The sequence below is a fragment of the Sapajus apella genome, unplaced genomic scaffold, assembly GCF_009761245.1.
Source record: "Sapajus apella isolate SASKATOON/1434 unplaced genomic scaffold, GSC_monkey_1.0 scaffold96, whole genome shotgun sequence".
NCBI classification, from domain to species: Eukaryota; Metazoa; Chordata; class Mammalia; order Primates; family Cebidae; genus Sapajus; species Sapajus apella.
The window spans coordinates 5,443,110-5,459,209 of record NW_022437036.1 but is presented as its reverse complement, the minus strand read 5'-3'; positions in this window follow the sequence as shown (position 1 = coordinate 5,459,209).

Here is a 16,100-nt window from a genome sequence, read left to right as displayed (position 1 = left end):
CGGCTCTTCCATAGAGGAAAGAGGAAATGGCTCTCAGAGACAGGGGGACTGAGTCCGCACCCCCAGACTGAGTCTTCCAGTGCCCTGCCCAATCTACCAGGTATGCACATCTTAGCTGGAGCTACTTCTAGGTTCTCTTTACCCCGGGCATGGGACATTCTTTTCTGTTTCAGATAAGGGGTTAGCAAACTATGGCCCACTGGCAAAATCTGGCCTGCACCTACTTTAGTAAATAAAGTTTCATTGGCACACAGCCATGCCCGTTCATTTACACGTTGCCTCCAGTGGCTTTCATGCTGCAATGACAGATAGTTGCGACAGAGACCTTCTGGCCCACAAAGCCAGAAATATTTACTATTTGGCCCATTGCAGAAGAAGTTTGCCAATTCCCATTTTAGATGACTATTGTATAATGCTTGCTTAGCTCATGGGAGTCCTTAGTAAACATCAGGTGTAATGATGATTATTATTACTATCATTATCCAAGAAGGTCTTTGTTCATTTAGCAAATACTTACTGAGTGCCTGTGCCTGCCAGCCTGTGCCGAGCTCTGGGAATAAAACAGTAAACAAGATGAGGTCCCTGCCCTCGCAGAGCTCTGAACACGGAGATGGTAGGGTGTGCTTTCTCCCACAGATGGTCAGAGCACTCCCTCCCGGGTGTTTACTGCTTGTGGATGTAGGTGTGGGGCTGGCGCTGTGGATTTGGTACACACTACAGAGTCAGTGGGCTCTCTGGCTCAGGAGGCAGTGAGTCTGCTGCGGATGCCGGTACAGACTCGACAGAGGTGCCTGGGCTCCAAAATAGCCGAGCACTGGGAGAGAGAGGGCTGCAGGGCGGGGGGTGCTGGGGGATTACAGGGAGAGATGAGGTTGACCAGCTGGCCAACAACCTGAGCGATTCATCCCAGAAGTCTTCCTGGACAAGGAGGGTTTTGCATAATGTTTTGATGCCAACAGAAGGGAAGGGTGTCACCCCTACAGCCCAAAGGATGCCCAGGAGAGGCTCAAGCTGGAGGCTGTCTTCACCCTGCTTCCATTAAATTTATCTGTGGAATCGACTGTTCTTTTTCCCTTCTTTTATTTTAAGGGAATGTATCTGGACACACGATCACCAGAAATAAAGATCACATTTCCCAGCCAGCCTTGCAGCTAGATGTGCTCAGGTATAAATTTCGGCCAATGTGTTATGAATGGAAGTGATCTGAGCCATTTCCAAATCATGCTGTTGAAAGGAAAGAGGCAAGCCCACTCCTTGCCCTTTATTCTTCCCTATTTGCTGGGATGCAGATGTAATGGTAGGCACTGGAGCAGTCATTTTGTATCTTGAATTGGAAGGTCTGTGCAAGAGAAACTGAGAAATGAGGTAGAAGGGACCTGGGTCTCTGATGACTGGAGACCTGCCCCACCGGCTCTGGAATGGGAATGTGGACCTTTATGGGAGAGAGGGAAATGGATTCCTGTGTTGTTTCAGCCATTATTATTTTAGGGCTCTCCGTTGTAGCAGCCAGACCTGTAACATGAGACACCCCCAGGGCACTCCACATAAACATCCAACCAAAACAAAAACAGCAGGGTTGCCATGCAAGTAGAGCCGCATGGCCGGCCGTCTCCTCCGGGAGGTTCTGGGGTTCTGCTGCTAGCCTCTGCTTGCTCAGCCCAGTATGCAGACCTTTTCCATCTCACCAGCTCCCAGCTCCCTCACTGCTGCTGAGTCTTCAATATACATTTCTGGATGGAGGAAGAATTGGAGAGAATCGAGGTGTGTGCGGCCAGCAAGGCCCATGGAGACTCCCAGTCCTCAGCAGCCCCCCTGACCTTTGTCTTGGCCTCCCCCCACCGATGGATGGGGGCAGCCTGCGAAGAGGCCAGGGTCAGCTGTGCTGAGGGCCGCTGGGAACAGAAGGCTGGGAGGGATTGCAGATGGGCCTGCCACAATGTCAGAATAATAATTCACATCCCCGGTTCATCTGGCCTCTGCCGGGTGGGGCTGCTTTTCTCAGTGATCTCAGCCTTCCCCATCCCAGTCCAGTTCCCATAAAAATCACAGGAGAGCTGCCAGTTAGAGGCCTGCCAGCCGAGGCCCCTCGAACTGTAAGTAGCCATAATAACTTAATAGCCTTAAGTTTGGGAGGCTTCTTTTGAAGCTCAGTGTCTTCACCCCCAGCAGCCCAGCTAATCTGGAAAAGCCTCTGTCTTGCCCTCCCCATGCCAATCATCTTGGCGGTCCTGCCCTCCTGCACTCGGGGACCCAGCTCGGAGGGGCTGCCTCGCTGTTTAACCCACAGCCACGGGCCATACTTCTGGCTTCCCAGCTCATTCCAGCCGGCATCCCAGCACAGATCCTGAGGGAAGGCAAAGTGCAACGTGCAGCGGGCTTGGCTGGAGCTGCACACAACCACACGCACCACGAGCAATCAAAGAAAGTGCCCACTGGGTGCCAGGGATCATTTGAGAATGAGGAGATCTATAATCAGGGCGAACATTTAATAGGCAATACTTCATGTTGGATTAAGTGTACCACGCAGCTGAAAAATGAGGCTGTAGCTAGAAAACAAATGTTCAGATGTCTTCGTGGGTAACCTCCAAGTTTCCACCGGCTCCTAATCCCTCTGTCATAATTCTAGCTCGTTGGCCTGGAGTTGACGGCTTGGCGTGTGGAATTCCAGGATCTCTCAGCGGCTGTAAGGCTGCCAGTGGTTCCCTCTGTGGAGCTCAGCACACTGACATGTTTCTCTAGCAGGATGGAAGCCCATGTTTCCATTTGTTCGGGCAGAAAACCACCTCTGAGCTCGTCTTCCCAAGAGCTTAATCAATGCAGGAAGGGGAGCTGGGAAGGAGGCAGGAGGGTCTGTCATGGGGCAAGTGGTATGAACGCCTCTACCTCAGAAAGAACGTGTCCTTGGGGAACCGAGGGAAGGGATCTTTTAAGTGATGTTGTCAGAACCAGCCTTTAGCAGTGGACTGTCCATCCACAGATCTATCAGCCCACCTACTCATCTTTCCATTCTTTTCTTCATTCATTCATTCAACAACCCATCTACCCTCACCTATGCTGCAATGTTCATGGATTCTTCAGCTGCATCTGAAATGTATCATATCCGAAAGAAAACTTTTGGTTTTCTCCCAGTGTGGCAGGAAGCCTCTAAACTGGCTCCCAGCCGTCCTGGCAGTCACATCCGTGTTCAGTCCTCACCCCTCCAGTGGGGGCTGGGCCGACTGACTTCCTCCCACACCAGTAGGAGATGGCAGAAGTGATGGGAGGCCAGTCCCGAGGTTAGGTTGCAGCGCTCTGACTTCCATTTTGCTCTCTCTGGCCCTTCTGATTTGCTCACTCTGATGAAGCCAGAGAGGCCCATGCAGCAATGAGCTGCCGTCTTTGGCCAGCAGCCGGCGAGGCCCGGAGGCCCTGGGTCCGACAGCTCTTGAGCAATTCATCTCTCCGTCCCTCTCTCTCTCTCTTCCTTTTTTCCCCATCTCTCCATCTCTTTATCTATCTCTGTGTCTATCTATCTGCCTCTCATCTATCAATCTGTCATCCATCTGCCTATCTGCCCTCTTGTCATCTGTCATTTGTCTGCCTATGTGCCTGCCTATCTATTTAGCTATTAATACCTATCTATCCATCTGTCTATCATCTGTCTGTCTGCCTACCTATCTGCCTGTGTATCCACTCACCTACCTATTTATCTATTAATATCTATCTATCTATCAGCTATCTATCTACCTCTATAGCTTCTGTGTGTGTCTCAGCCTGTGGCTGCATTGCCCCAATCCCTGTCTTCATCTTCACATGGACTTCTGTGTCTTCCCCTTTTAAGGACAGTTGTCATTGGGCTTCGAGTCTGCTGGGTAATCCAGGATGATCTCATCTCGATATCCTTAATCACATCTCAAAAACCCTTCTTCTAAGGAAGGTGATATTCACAGTTTTCTGAGACGGGTCTTTTGGGGGCCACTGTTCAATCCACTGTACTTTTTCCCCACTGTGTTTAATCCTTGGGCCTCTCACAATTCCAGCTACACCTGGGAGTACCCAGTGAGTATTTGTTGAATGAATCCATCCGTTAGTTCAGGGGTTCTCAGTTTGCATCAGAATATCCTGGAGGGCTTCTAAAAACACAGATGAGGGACGGGCATGATGTCACACCTCTAACCCCAGCACTTTGGAAGGCTGAGGCAGGAGGATCACCTGAGCCTAGGAGTTTGAGGTCAGCCTGGGCAACATAGTGAGACCCCATCTCTAAAATAAATAAATAAATAAAAACACATATTGCTACGTGGACCCCCAAAATGAGTTTCTGACCCAGTAGGTCTGGGGTGAGGCCTGAGAACATGTATTGCTAAAGGGTTTCCAGGGGGAGATGCTACTGCCGCCAGGGGACCACGCTTTGAGCACCCCTGCTTTAGGCCACCTGGTTTTCCAGGCAACCGTCAGAGGACCTGAGTCATGACTAGGCTTAATTTTCCCTGCAAAGAGCGAGCAGGCCCCTTGGGGTGGGGGTGGTTGCAGAGGGGGGCTGGCACTTCTTTGTCCAGGAGACAAAATGATCAAGTGACCTAAGTCTTCACCCGAAGTCTTGACATCTCTCACCCTTCCTGGGAGTCGCAGCAGTTAGCACAGCTGTCTGGCAGAACCACAGGGTGAAGTCACGCCAACACCTGGTGGACAGCCCGCTGCTGGGTGTGGAGGTGGCAGTCTTCCTGGATTCTCTCAGGGTGTACCTTGGAGGCTACACCTGAGGTCAGTTACAGAGGCCAAGCGCCAGTCCAAGTCCACCCCCCAAAATAAAATTTCTAGTTTTAGGGGCACATGTTCCACAGAGGAGAAAAATACAGGAGAGAATACCTTAAAAAGCACACCATCAAGACAGATTTGTGGCCATAGCCAGGAAGACATGTGGCCCGTTAGGGACCTCTCCGAGCGCAGCAGCCCTGCCTGGGCCTTGGCTCAGTGGTTCAGTCTTCAGTCCAGCAGGGCCTGGGGTGTCTTTTTTTTTTTAATTTTTTCTTTTTTTTTAAGAAAAATAGCTTTATGAGTTATAATTCATAAATTATACAATTTACCGATTTAAGGATACAATTCAATGGTTTTAAATATATTTACGGATATATGCAACTGTCATCACAGTCAATTTTAACAGACTTTCACTTCAAAAGGAAGCCCTATAACATTTAACTACCACACCTCTAGCCTCAGGCCCTACACCCAGCCCTAAACAGCCACTAATCTACTTTTTGTCTCTATAGATTTCCATGCTTGGGACTTTGATATACATGGGATCATGCAGTATTTGCCTTTTGTGACTGGCTTCTTTTATTTAGCAGAGTATTTTTGAAGTCCATGGTATAGCAGCTATCAGTACATTTTTCCTTTTTATGGCTGAATAATTAATATTCCATTGTCTGCTCTACTACATTTTGTTTATCCATCTGTTGATGGAAATTTGGGTTGTTTTTGGCAATTATAAATAATGATGCTATAAACTCTCATGTACAAGGTTCTGCTTAGACATATGTTTTCATTTCTTTTGGGTATATACCTAAGATTGGAATTGCTAGGTCATGTGGTAACTCTATGTTTAATCATTTGAGAAACTGCTGGACTGTTTTTCAAAGCAGCTGCACCATTTTAAATTCTACCAGCAGTGTATGAGGGCTCTAATTTATCCATATCCTCTGAGAGCCAACGCTCGCTGCCATTGGACTTTCTGATTCTAGCCGTCCTAGTGGGTTGACATGATGTCTCAGTGTAGTTTTGATTTGCATTTTCCTAAACAATGGTGAACATCTTTTCCTATGCTTATAGGCCATTTGAGACATGTCTACTCAGATCCTCTGCTCCCTTTGAAATTGGGTTGGCTTTTTTATTATTGGGTTGTAAGAGTTATTTATATGTTCTGGGTACAAGTCTTTTATCAGACATATCATTTTCCTCCCATTCACTGTGTTGTCTTTTCAGTTTCTTGATAGTATCCTTTGAAGCACAAAAATTTTTAGTTTTGAAGAAGTCCAATTTATCTATTTTATATTTTATTGCTCGTCCTTTTGATGTAGTATCTAAGAATCCTTTGCCAAACCAAGGTTATGAAGAATTCCTCCTATGTTTTCTCCTAAGAGTTTTATAGTTTTAGCTCCTACCTTTAGCTCTTTGATCTATTTTGAATCAATTTCATGTGTGGCATGAAGGTTCTACTTCATTCTTTGGTACGCCGATATCCAGTTGTTCCAGCACCATTTGTGGAAGAGACTATTCTTTTCCCGCATTGGATGGTCTTGACACTCTTGTCAAATGGCAAATCTTTTTAAAGGTCAAGTTTATGGAGGTATAATTTACCTAGATTAAAGTTCACCCTTTTTAGGTATATATTTCCAGGTATTGTGACAAACGCATACGATCTTGTGATCATTGACACAGTTGAGATATAGAACGGTGGCATCACTCCAGAAAGCTTCCTCTGCCTCTTTGGAGTCAAGCTGTCCCCCAAATCCCCCAGCCCCTGGCCCTGGGAAACCAGGTCTGTCTTCTGTCCTCATGGTTTTGCCTTTTCCAGCACGGCACGTGCTGGAATCATATGGAAGTAGAATCATACAGCACTTAGCCTTTTGAGTCTGGCTTCTCTCACTCAGCGGAAAACACCTGCTCTCCATCTGCATGCTGCCTGTATCAGTGGTTTTAATAATGAGTGGTGCTCACTGTGAGGCTATATCACAATTCGCTGAGGAACATTTCGTTGTTTCCAGACTGGAGAACCACAAACAAGCCCATGATAAACATTCACGTGCAAGTTTTTGTAAATGTGAACTTTCGTTTTTCTTGTGTGAGTGCCTATAAGTGGGACTACCCGGTCATAAGATCTATATGCCTAACTTTCGAGGAAGCTGCCAAACTGCTTTCCGAAGCAGCCACATCACTTTACGTTTGTACCGGTAATAAATGGGAGGCCCGGTTGCTCCGTATCCTCGTCAGCACTAGCTAGTGTCAGACTTAAATTATTTTTTCTATTCTAATAAGTGTGTAGATGTATCTCTGTATGGTTTTAATTTAAATTTCTTGAATGAGTGATGATGTTTAGCATGTGTTTATTGTCTATTCATATATCTTTTATAAAATGCTGGTTCAAATCTTTTGCCCATTTTCTTGTTTGTTTTTCTGATTCCTGTGCTGTGAGAGTTCTTCATATATTCTGAATATCTGTGTTATTAGATATGTGTTTAGCAATCATTTTTTCCAATTTGTGCATTGTCTGTTAATTTATACTACTGCATAAAAAATTGCTCCCAAACTTAGGTAATTAAAATGATATACATTTCTTATCTCACACAGTTTCTGTGGACCATGAGTTCAGAAGCAGCTCAGCTGGGTGGTCCTGGCTTAGGGTCTCTCATGAGTTTGCAGTTAAGTTAACAGCCAGGGCTGCCATCATCTGAGGGCTTGACTAGGTCCAGAGGATCTGTCTTCAAAATGGCTCATTCATGTGGTGGTGGTCATTGGCAGGAGGCTTCTGCTCCTTTCTAAATGGACCTCTCCAGAGTGCTGCTTAAGCATCCTTACAACATGGCTACTGGCTTCCGCCTGAGTGAGCATCTAAGAGAAAGCCAGGCTAGCCATGACCTAGCCTCAGAAGTCACACATGGTTATTTCAACAAAAACCTGTTTAGGTTAACACAGGTCAGCCCTGTTCAATCTAGGAGGACATGATACGAGGATATGAATTAATAACAAGAGTGAGAATATTTAGAGACCTTCTTGGCAACTGGAAACCGTGTTTGTATTTTCATTTTTTCAACAGTGTTTTTCAAAGAGCAGCCTCAGTGAATTTGATTCTCCCTTCTCTGCCTCAGTTTCCCACCTTCAAATGGGGATGATGATTCCATCTTCAGGAGGGAATATTTTTCAAAGCACCTTGTGGACTACACACTCACGTGTCCCCCTTTTCATTCAAGGTTGTCATCAGCTCCTTGAAACTGTATTCCAGTTTCTCCCAGACTCTAAGACATTCACTCTCATGAATTCATTTACTGAAGACATTCCTGGAGCCTGAGCTGTTCCAGATGCTAAATGCTGGTGATTCCTCAGCAGACAAAAGAAAATTCCTGCCTTCGTGGGGCTTCTTGTGAGGACAGTCGCACTGGGCCAGCACAATAATGAAAGCTGATCCGCACAGCTCCGCGGCTCGGACAGCATCCATGGAGCGCTGGGTGCGGGTTTCCTGCAGCCCTGTGACAATCCTGCAGTGAAGCAATGACCAGCTCCATTTTATGGATTTTCTAAATGTCCAGAAAGATGACGTGACATGCCAGGGTCATAGAGTCAGTCCAGGGATTGGGACTCTGCATGGCCTGCCCCAGAACCCGGGAGAGGAGAGGCAACTCCTAGAACTCCTAAGCACCAGTGAGGGGGTTTGGGATGAGGTGGGGTGGGTGCTGGATTGAAGAGGAGGGAGGACCGGCTCACGAGCCTTGGCAGTGCTCCCAAAAAGCCCCTCGGCACCCCCATGGCCTCCTCCACTGACATGCACACAAGTGCCGGCAGAGCCACTGACCCCTTGGCTCCTGGTCAGGAATGAGCTAAGTTTCAGGAGCAATTACATTTCATGCAAGATAAAACTGCAGAGGAGATGCTTAATTAGATTCTTTCTAAACCTTAGGTTTCTTTGAAATGAAACAGCCAGAGGGATGTGAGTGTTGTATGTACGTGTTCCCCTTCCCAGCAACGACTACTCTCCAAGGCTGGAACGGAAACAGAGCTGACTGCTCCTCCCTGCCCTGCGAAGGCATCTGGACTGGCTCCGGTGCAGCCCCAGCCCCCCGTTCCCAGCTCTGCCCAGCCATCTGGCCAATGCGGGCGGGAAGTGGTCCCAATGGGGCAGGGTGGGCCACTTCCCGCTCGGCAGATGCCAGGTGTTGGAGTCTGAGCCCAGATGGCCCTGGTCTACCGGGAAGGCCTGCCTGGGGCAGGGGCTCCCCCGAGGCTCCAGCAGCCTGAGGGCCTCGTCCACCAGCCTGTGCTGTCTCAGTCTTCCCACCTGTGGAAGCCGGCAGAGACCCTGGGAGGTGCAGCTGGAATGAGAGTTTCCTGAGGGGAGGGACCTCGCCTGTGTTTCTCATGCTGGAGCCATGAGCTTGACACAGGGTCGGCATGCAGTGGACTCGCAAGGACCTGCTCGCTTTGGGCTCCTAAAGGGCACAAGTCCACAGGACAGCTCTTGTTCTTCAGGCATCTGTGCTACCTGGAAAAAGAGTTGCCAGAATAAATGCAGGACACCCAGTTAAATTCTAATGTCAGGTAAATAATGAGTAATCCCTAAGGATGAGTATACCCCAGGAAATATTCGGGGCATACGTATGCTAAAAAAGTGATACGTTGTTCACCTGGAATTCAAGTTTAACTAGGTATCCTGTGTTTTCATTTGCTAACTCCCTACCTGGGGAAGGTATCAGCCACCCAGAGATTCAGGATCAGAGGAGGTCAGGTGAGGCCCAGGAATGTGCATTTTTTACCTCGTCTCCCGGACATCCTGATGTTCAGGGTCCTTTCTCCACACCTGGAGACACATGCAGTGCCTCCTTGGGGCCAAGGTCAGGAGTTGAGGATGAGCAGAGGAGCAGGTCTTCCCTTCACCTCCTGGAGACTGCAGCACGTTCCCAGCCCTCCCTGTGTCCGGGCGGGTGGCATACATGGTCTGAGCCCTGGGGTACAGTCAGGTAGTCCTGGCTTCACATCCCATCTTCTCTACTCAGGTCTGAGCAAGTCCCTGAGCCTCTCTGGTCTTCAGTTTCTTGCAGAGAGATGGAAACAGGAGCACTTCCCAGGCTGCCACAAGGATGGACGGAGCCACACCTGGGGACTGCTGAGCACAGCACTTCCGTGATCGCGATGAACATTGCAAAGACCGTGACAACGGCAGCCCTTGCTGCGACACAAGGAGCATCCCCGCACCCGGCACTGTCGCAAACACGCATGCGTTCAGTGAGTTCCCTGCTGGCCTGTGCTCAGAGTCCTCAACCTGACCAGGCTCGCTCTGGCTTCCCTCGGCCCCTAGCATGGGGTTCTCAGGCCATTTGGCAGTGACGGTGTTCCTGCCAACAAAAGCTGCCTGCTTACCAGGACGGGCTGAGCACACCGCCTGGGTCCAAGGCATCCTGCAGACCTGGGAAGGAACCCAGTCAGTGGCAGGAAAGAGAGGGGCTTCCCTATCCCACCAACTGCTTCCCTGACACATCCTACTTCCTGGCTCATATCCCAGGCCCAAATGACACAGGGACATCGCTGGGTAACAGAACAAAGGCCAAAGGGAAAACACTATCCCAAGTCTGCAGTGGGCGCCCACACTCTCCACCCTCCACCTTCCACACCTCCCCCTCCCCACCCCACAGGTGGGCCAAACAAGGGCTTCCATGGATGTCAAAGGACAGCCCTCAACTAGATGGCAGCAGGTTTGGAGTGCTCATGTCATGCGAAGACAAATGCATCTGAGCAGGGACATAGACCACGGTGGAGGGAGCAGGAGACAGAGCATGGTGGGCACCACATGTGAGTTCCAAGCCCTCAGATCTGTTCCAGTCTATGATCCCCGCTCCTGCCAGGGGCTGTGGGAGCTCCCGTGCAGCCGGTAGGGGGCCTTGACAGGAGGATGAGGGAAGGTTCATGAAGAGCCCAGAAGAGGAGGAGGGGGTCAGGGGACAAGGATTTGTGGACATTTAGCCAATACCATCCGAAAGAGAGGTGCTAAGTGTCAGGCCATGATTTCTGCTGGCTTCTGTTGTGAATCAGTTCTTTCGTCAGATTCCATTAGGGCTGGGTAGACTGTCACTTAATGTTTCCATTTCCTGGGTGGTAGTTCTCTGACTCCCACTCTCATTTCAGCCTTTTGAAGGCCCATTAACAGCCCAAAGTCCTTCACAACTAAGTACAACTCTGGAGTCCTTCACAGCTCCAAATACAAGTCATGGGGAGCAGAACCAAGGATTCCAATCTGGTGGAGAGTCACATTTGCCCTTTCAGATAAGCAGGCCTGGAGGGGGTTATACATCAGTTTCTTGTGAATTTGGTTGATGTGAGTCCATCCCCCCCCCCCAAAAGACAAATAAATTCTGGAGCACCCATAAGACCTTATTTTTTGTACCTGAAAAGATATGGTCATCCTTTGAGGGCTTTCTTTGGTAACCAGCTCTCACCCCTCATGACTTTAGGCACCAAGCTTTGGGCTTTATTTCATAGAGAATTCTGCATGTATCTCTGTAAATAATGTTGCGTCATGCTTAGAGGTTGCTAATCTTTCATACGTAATTCTGCATGTTCTTCTGTGTAGCCTGATGACATCTTTTGTATTGAAGTTTATCTTGCAACTATAGCAAATGTCGTGAACAGTTCCTACTATTAGGTCGTGCCCTAGGAAATTGTCACTACTGGATTCGTTTGATGCACATAAAACAGCAGTTTCCTGTGGTTCAGCCAGTGACAACTAACACTTCCAGGGCTCCGCTCACACAGGCAGGGCCCTAGTGGTGTCATTGGCGTTACTGTTGTCATCGTCCCTGTGAGTTTCAGAGAGGCTGAACATCTCACTCAAGGTCACACAGCAACAAATACAGGAATCATCACTTGCACCTGGAAGGCTCCAGCGAGGCCCTGGGTCATGCTGGACAGCATCTGTCCGCGTCGCTCTGTGGCCCTGCCGTTTCCCGGGCCAGGTGACCTTCACGTTGCTCTGTGGCCCTGGCGTTTCCCGGGCCAGGTGACCTTCACGTTGCTCTGTGGCTCTGCCATTTCCCAGGCCAGGTGACCTTTGTCTCTTGCCTATCATATCTCAGCAGCTTCCCGGCTGGTCTTGGTTCCTCTGGTTGCTTCCCCGCTCTGCAGAGGAGACACCCACTGCTTAAAAGCCTCCTGAGGGTCTCCGTGGACTTGAGGGAAAAGCGTGGCTCAGACCCTGGCTCACAGGGTCCCCTCCTTGCCCGATGCGCCCTCCACTCAGGCTGCGCTGCCTTTCTTTCCAGTTTCTCTGCAAGGGCACGGGCTGGCTCACCTTTCAGGTGAGATGACAGGGACAGCTGGGCAAACCACACAGTAACCCAAGCCATTGGCTCAGAAAATGCCAGCTGAGCACCTCCTATGTGCAGGCACCGGGGTAGAGAAGCAGCAAATCAGGGTCCTTCCCAAGCTCAGTGCGAGTGCAGGAGGTGATCACCTGGCAAACAAACCCCACCATGACACGTCCACACAGGTGCCACGCCAGGGAAGCAGAGCAAGGGCAGAGAGGGAGGGGCTGGCCAGGGAAGCCTCTCTGGGGAGGTGACATTGGAATACAGCAGAAACACATGCAAATGACAAGCGTTTCGGGGACGGGAGCAGTGAGTGCTGGGGCCCGGGGCACGAACCTGCACCTAGACCTGGAGGAACTTCGAGGGTCCACAAGCCCCAAAGCAGGGCTTGAGAGGCGGGGTGTGAGCCCCAGGGCTACATTACGAACCACCCATAAGAGGCTCGGACCTTGGCACAGAGGGAGCATTTGGAGATTGCTGGGCTTTAGGACACAGCGCTGTCCCCATCTTCATAGGGAAGCTTCCTGGGGGACATCCCAGGTGGGTCCATTGAGGGTCTGGCCCCTTTCGCTGTCTGTCTGTTCATTCTTCACTCCCTCCTAGCTTCGGGCCCCAGGCCCTGCCTTGTGGGCTGAGACTGCTGCCTGGAGCTTCCTGCTACAGCTGAAGGAAACCAGGCGACCCACACCTGTCATTTGGGTCGCATGTGTGGGCCTGGGGCCCGGGGTCACTGTTGGCATGGGCTCTGCAGGACCTTGCTTCCTGTCTGGGAGGCCTGGGGCTGCACAATGCCCCATTGTTCCTCAGGACGTGGAGGCCCAGGCCGGAGATGCCAACTATTTTGGGTACTGGACGAAGGCCTGGATTTACTCGCCTGGAGCGTTTTTCTCAGAAGGAAGGTCAGTGGGCCCAGCCTGGGAAGTCAACCAGTCCCACTTGGCTCTGATTCTCACCGTGCCCTCAACTTCCTCTCTGCAAAAGAGGGGGGGGCAGGGTGTCTGTGTAGTGCCAGCCGGGGGGCCTGGGGGTCCGGTGGGGGCAGTGACTGCATTATCCAACTGCAGAGGCCATGCTGGGCCTCCTAGAAGCCCAGGGTTATTCCCCTTCCATTTCAGGGAGCCCTGCTGCAGACCCCCAGGATCCCCAAACCCCAGGTTAGGAACACGGGCTGGTGCAGCAGCCAGCACATAGGGCCAGGTAACAGAGCACATGTAGACCAGGTTCCGGCCCCAACCCAGGACCCAGCTCTTTCTGACGCCCGCAGAAGTGCCACAGCCATTCCAGACCACTCTGGGTCAGGGGCTCCTGAAGTCACCTGCTTCCAGGAACATGTACACGCATGGGCATGGAAGCATTTGGTTTCAGAAAGGTCAGAGGCCCCAGATCAGATGACTCTGGTACATGTTTGTGGCCTGCCTAAGCCAGAGGACTAACTTCAGCATTACCGCCAGGACAGGTGGACTCAGGTGGGGCTCCCTCACCCCTGCCGAGCCATGCAGCCTGGGAGGAGGCCCGAATCTCAGGCTCATCACAAAACAGGCATAATCATCCTCCCCACCTGCAGCGCTGTCATAAGCTCTTCTGGGTAGAGCGTGCTGTCCCAACAGGACAGATTTGCTTCCCAAGGGGGAAAAACATATTTTACTCTTTATGTTTAAAGCAGATACCCAGTGTATCTGTGGCATTACAAGTTCATGGGTGAGAGCTATCAGGAAAAAATGCTTTAAAAGGCTCCTTGCAGGGGTCGAGAATGGCCAAAGCTCACAAGGATGGTTCCTGGGCAGCTGCTTGGCAAAACTCAGCTGCTTTGCTGTTATTAGTACTCATAGCAGGTGTTGCAGAGGAAGGACTGGCTAAAAGCTTGGGTTTAGGAGCCACACTGTTGGAGGTCCCTTCCTGGCTCTGCCACTTGCCAGCTGGGTGACCTTGGGCAAACTGCTTGACTTTTCTGTGCCTCAGTTTCTCTCATCTGGAAGCAGAGCTGATTAGAGCCCCTGTCCCATGCAGCTTTGTGTAGATTAGACGGGTTGATTTGTGTGGCATGTGTAATTCAGGGCCTGGTACACAGTAAGCACTCAATAAATGCAACCTATGATTATTATTAAGATTGTTAATTATGACATGCACAGGAACTTGGGGGTCAGTAGTGCTGATTGGGGGAAAACTAAGGAATGGAGAGGTTCGGGGTCGGCCCTAATTGCTTCTCCTGGGCATCTGTCTGGCTCTAGCCTCAGCCACTAAGGGTTGTCCTGGGCTCCAGAGGAGGGGCCGGGTGGGAGCCTAGGTCAGGAGCAGCAACCGAGCGGGAAGCACTTTGCCCCGTGGCAGGACACCAGGTCCCCAGGACACACCCTGCTGAGCTCTGGCTTCAAAGCAAGGCGTCCTCCATGCAGAATCCAGCTCCACATGCAGGGAGCCTGGGCCACTGCGGCCCCTTCCCCCTTGCCCTCTCCATGCCTGGCCTGGCTGAGGTGGGGAGGGAGGGGTTTTTTCCCTTCACAGGACTTCCCAGACAGACGGTGAGCCCCTCACTTTCCTGGTCCAGACCCCCAGTGCTTAATGAAGACTCACTCTCCTGGGATCCCATGCAGACCTTACAAGGCCCCATGCGGTCCAGCCTGCCTTCCTCTCCCCGCTCGCCAGCGCATGGCCACCTGCTCTTCCTGAACACACCAAGCCTGTCCCACCTTGGGACAGACCATTCCCTGCCTGGAACTCTCTCCCCGTGGCTGGGGTCCTCTCAGCCTGCAAGTCCCCGATCAACTGTCCTTCCCCTGACAGGCCTTTCCAGACCACGCAGGCTGAAGCGGACATCCCACACCTCCCCTCCCCGTCTCCTGTCATCATACCCTTGTTTCATTTTTGTGTTGCTCTGATCATCAACAGCCATTGCATGTGTGTGTGTGTGTGTCTTTGTGTGTGTGCGCGCGCGTGTGTGTCTGTGTGTGTGTGTGTGTGTGTGTGTGTGTGTGTGTCTTGTCCTTCTCCCTGTGAAAGATGACAAGCTCTGTGGGCTGGGGACTTTGTCTTGCCTGCCCCCTGTCCCCTACCTCCCGGTCCAGGGCCCTGCTGGCTCTCAGTACCTGCTTGTTGTGGGGATGGAGCCCAATGAGACCTTGGCTGGCCTGGTCATTTGCTGCAATTCCCATCCCATTTTATAACCATATACACTGATAGCAGAGATTCCTTGTGTGTCAATATCTCAGGGAAGCTTCTGGAAACCCCAGCCAGGACTCAGGGAAAGGACGCTGCATGGAAGGTTTCAGAGGGGGCAGGTTCAGGCCCTGGCATTTTCATTTCTCTGCAAGGAGCATTTTCCTAAAATTTGTCTGTTGCCTCTGGACGTGTAAGCAAGGTGACTAAGGGACTCAGGATTTGATTAGGCGGCAAGAACCGGATAAACAGGACAGGTGGCACTAATCAGAGCTGACGACTAGACAAGCCCTGGGAAGCCCTCAGGCTCCGTGAGCTCAGAGCACCTCTGTGGAAACTTCCTTCTGCCCGGGCCCCAGACAGGATGGCCATAGCAGCACTCTGCCTGGCTGGGAACCGTGGCTGAAATGGGCACAGGCCCGGAGATCACGTGGCATGTGCCCTGCCACTGAGCCCCCAGGTGGAGGTGCCAGTGGAGGGAGGTGGGCTACACAGGGTTTCTTGGCTGGCTCCAGCACTGAGCCTGAACTGGGCAAGTGACGACTTCTCTGGGCCTCACTTTCCGCCTCTCTGGAGGAGATGAGACTCACAGGCCTGAGCCCCTGGCCCCAAGGCCCTAGGAACTGCCTTGTGCTGCAGACAGGCTGTGAGGCCAGGACGGCTGTGGCCCAGCCTGCTGTCTCCCAGGGCATGAAGGGGACACACATTCCCACCCAGGGATCTGGAGCCTGGGGCAGGACTCTTGCCAGCAGCCCCCAGCCAGAATGTGTGGGCCTCCCTCAGGTTCCGCCTGGAGCCACCCGCCTGCCGTGCCCTCCTGGCCTCATTCCCCCATGGTAAAGCAGCCACCATGCCAGCCTTGGGCCCAGCGCTGACCTAAGTGTGAGTTTATAAAGCAGT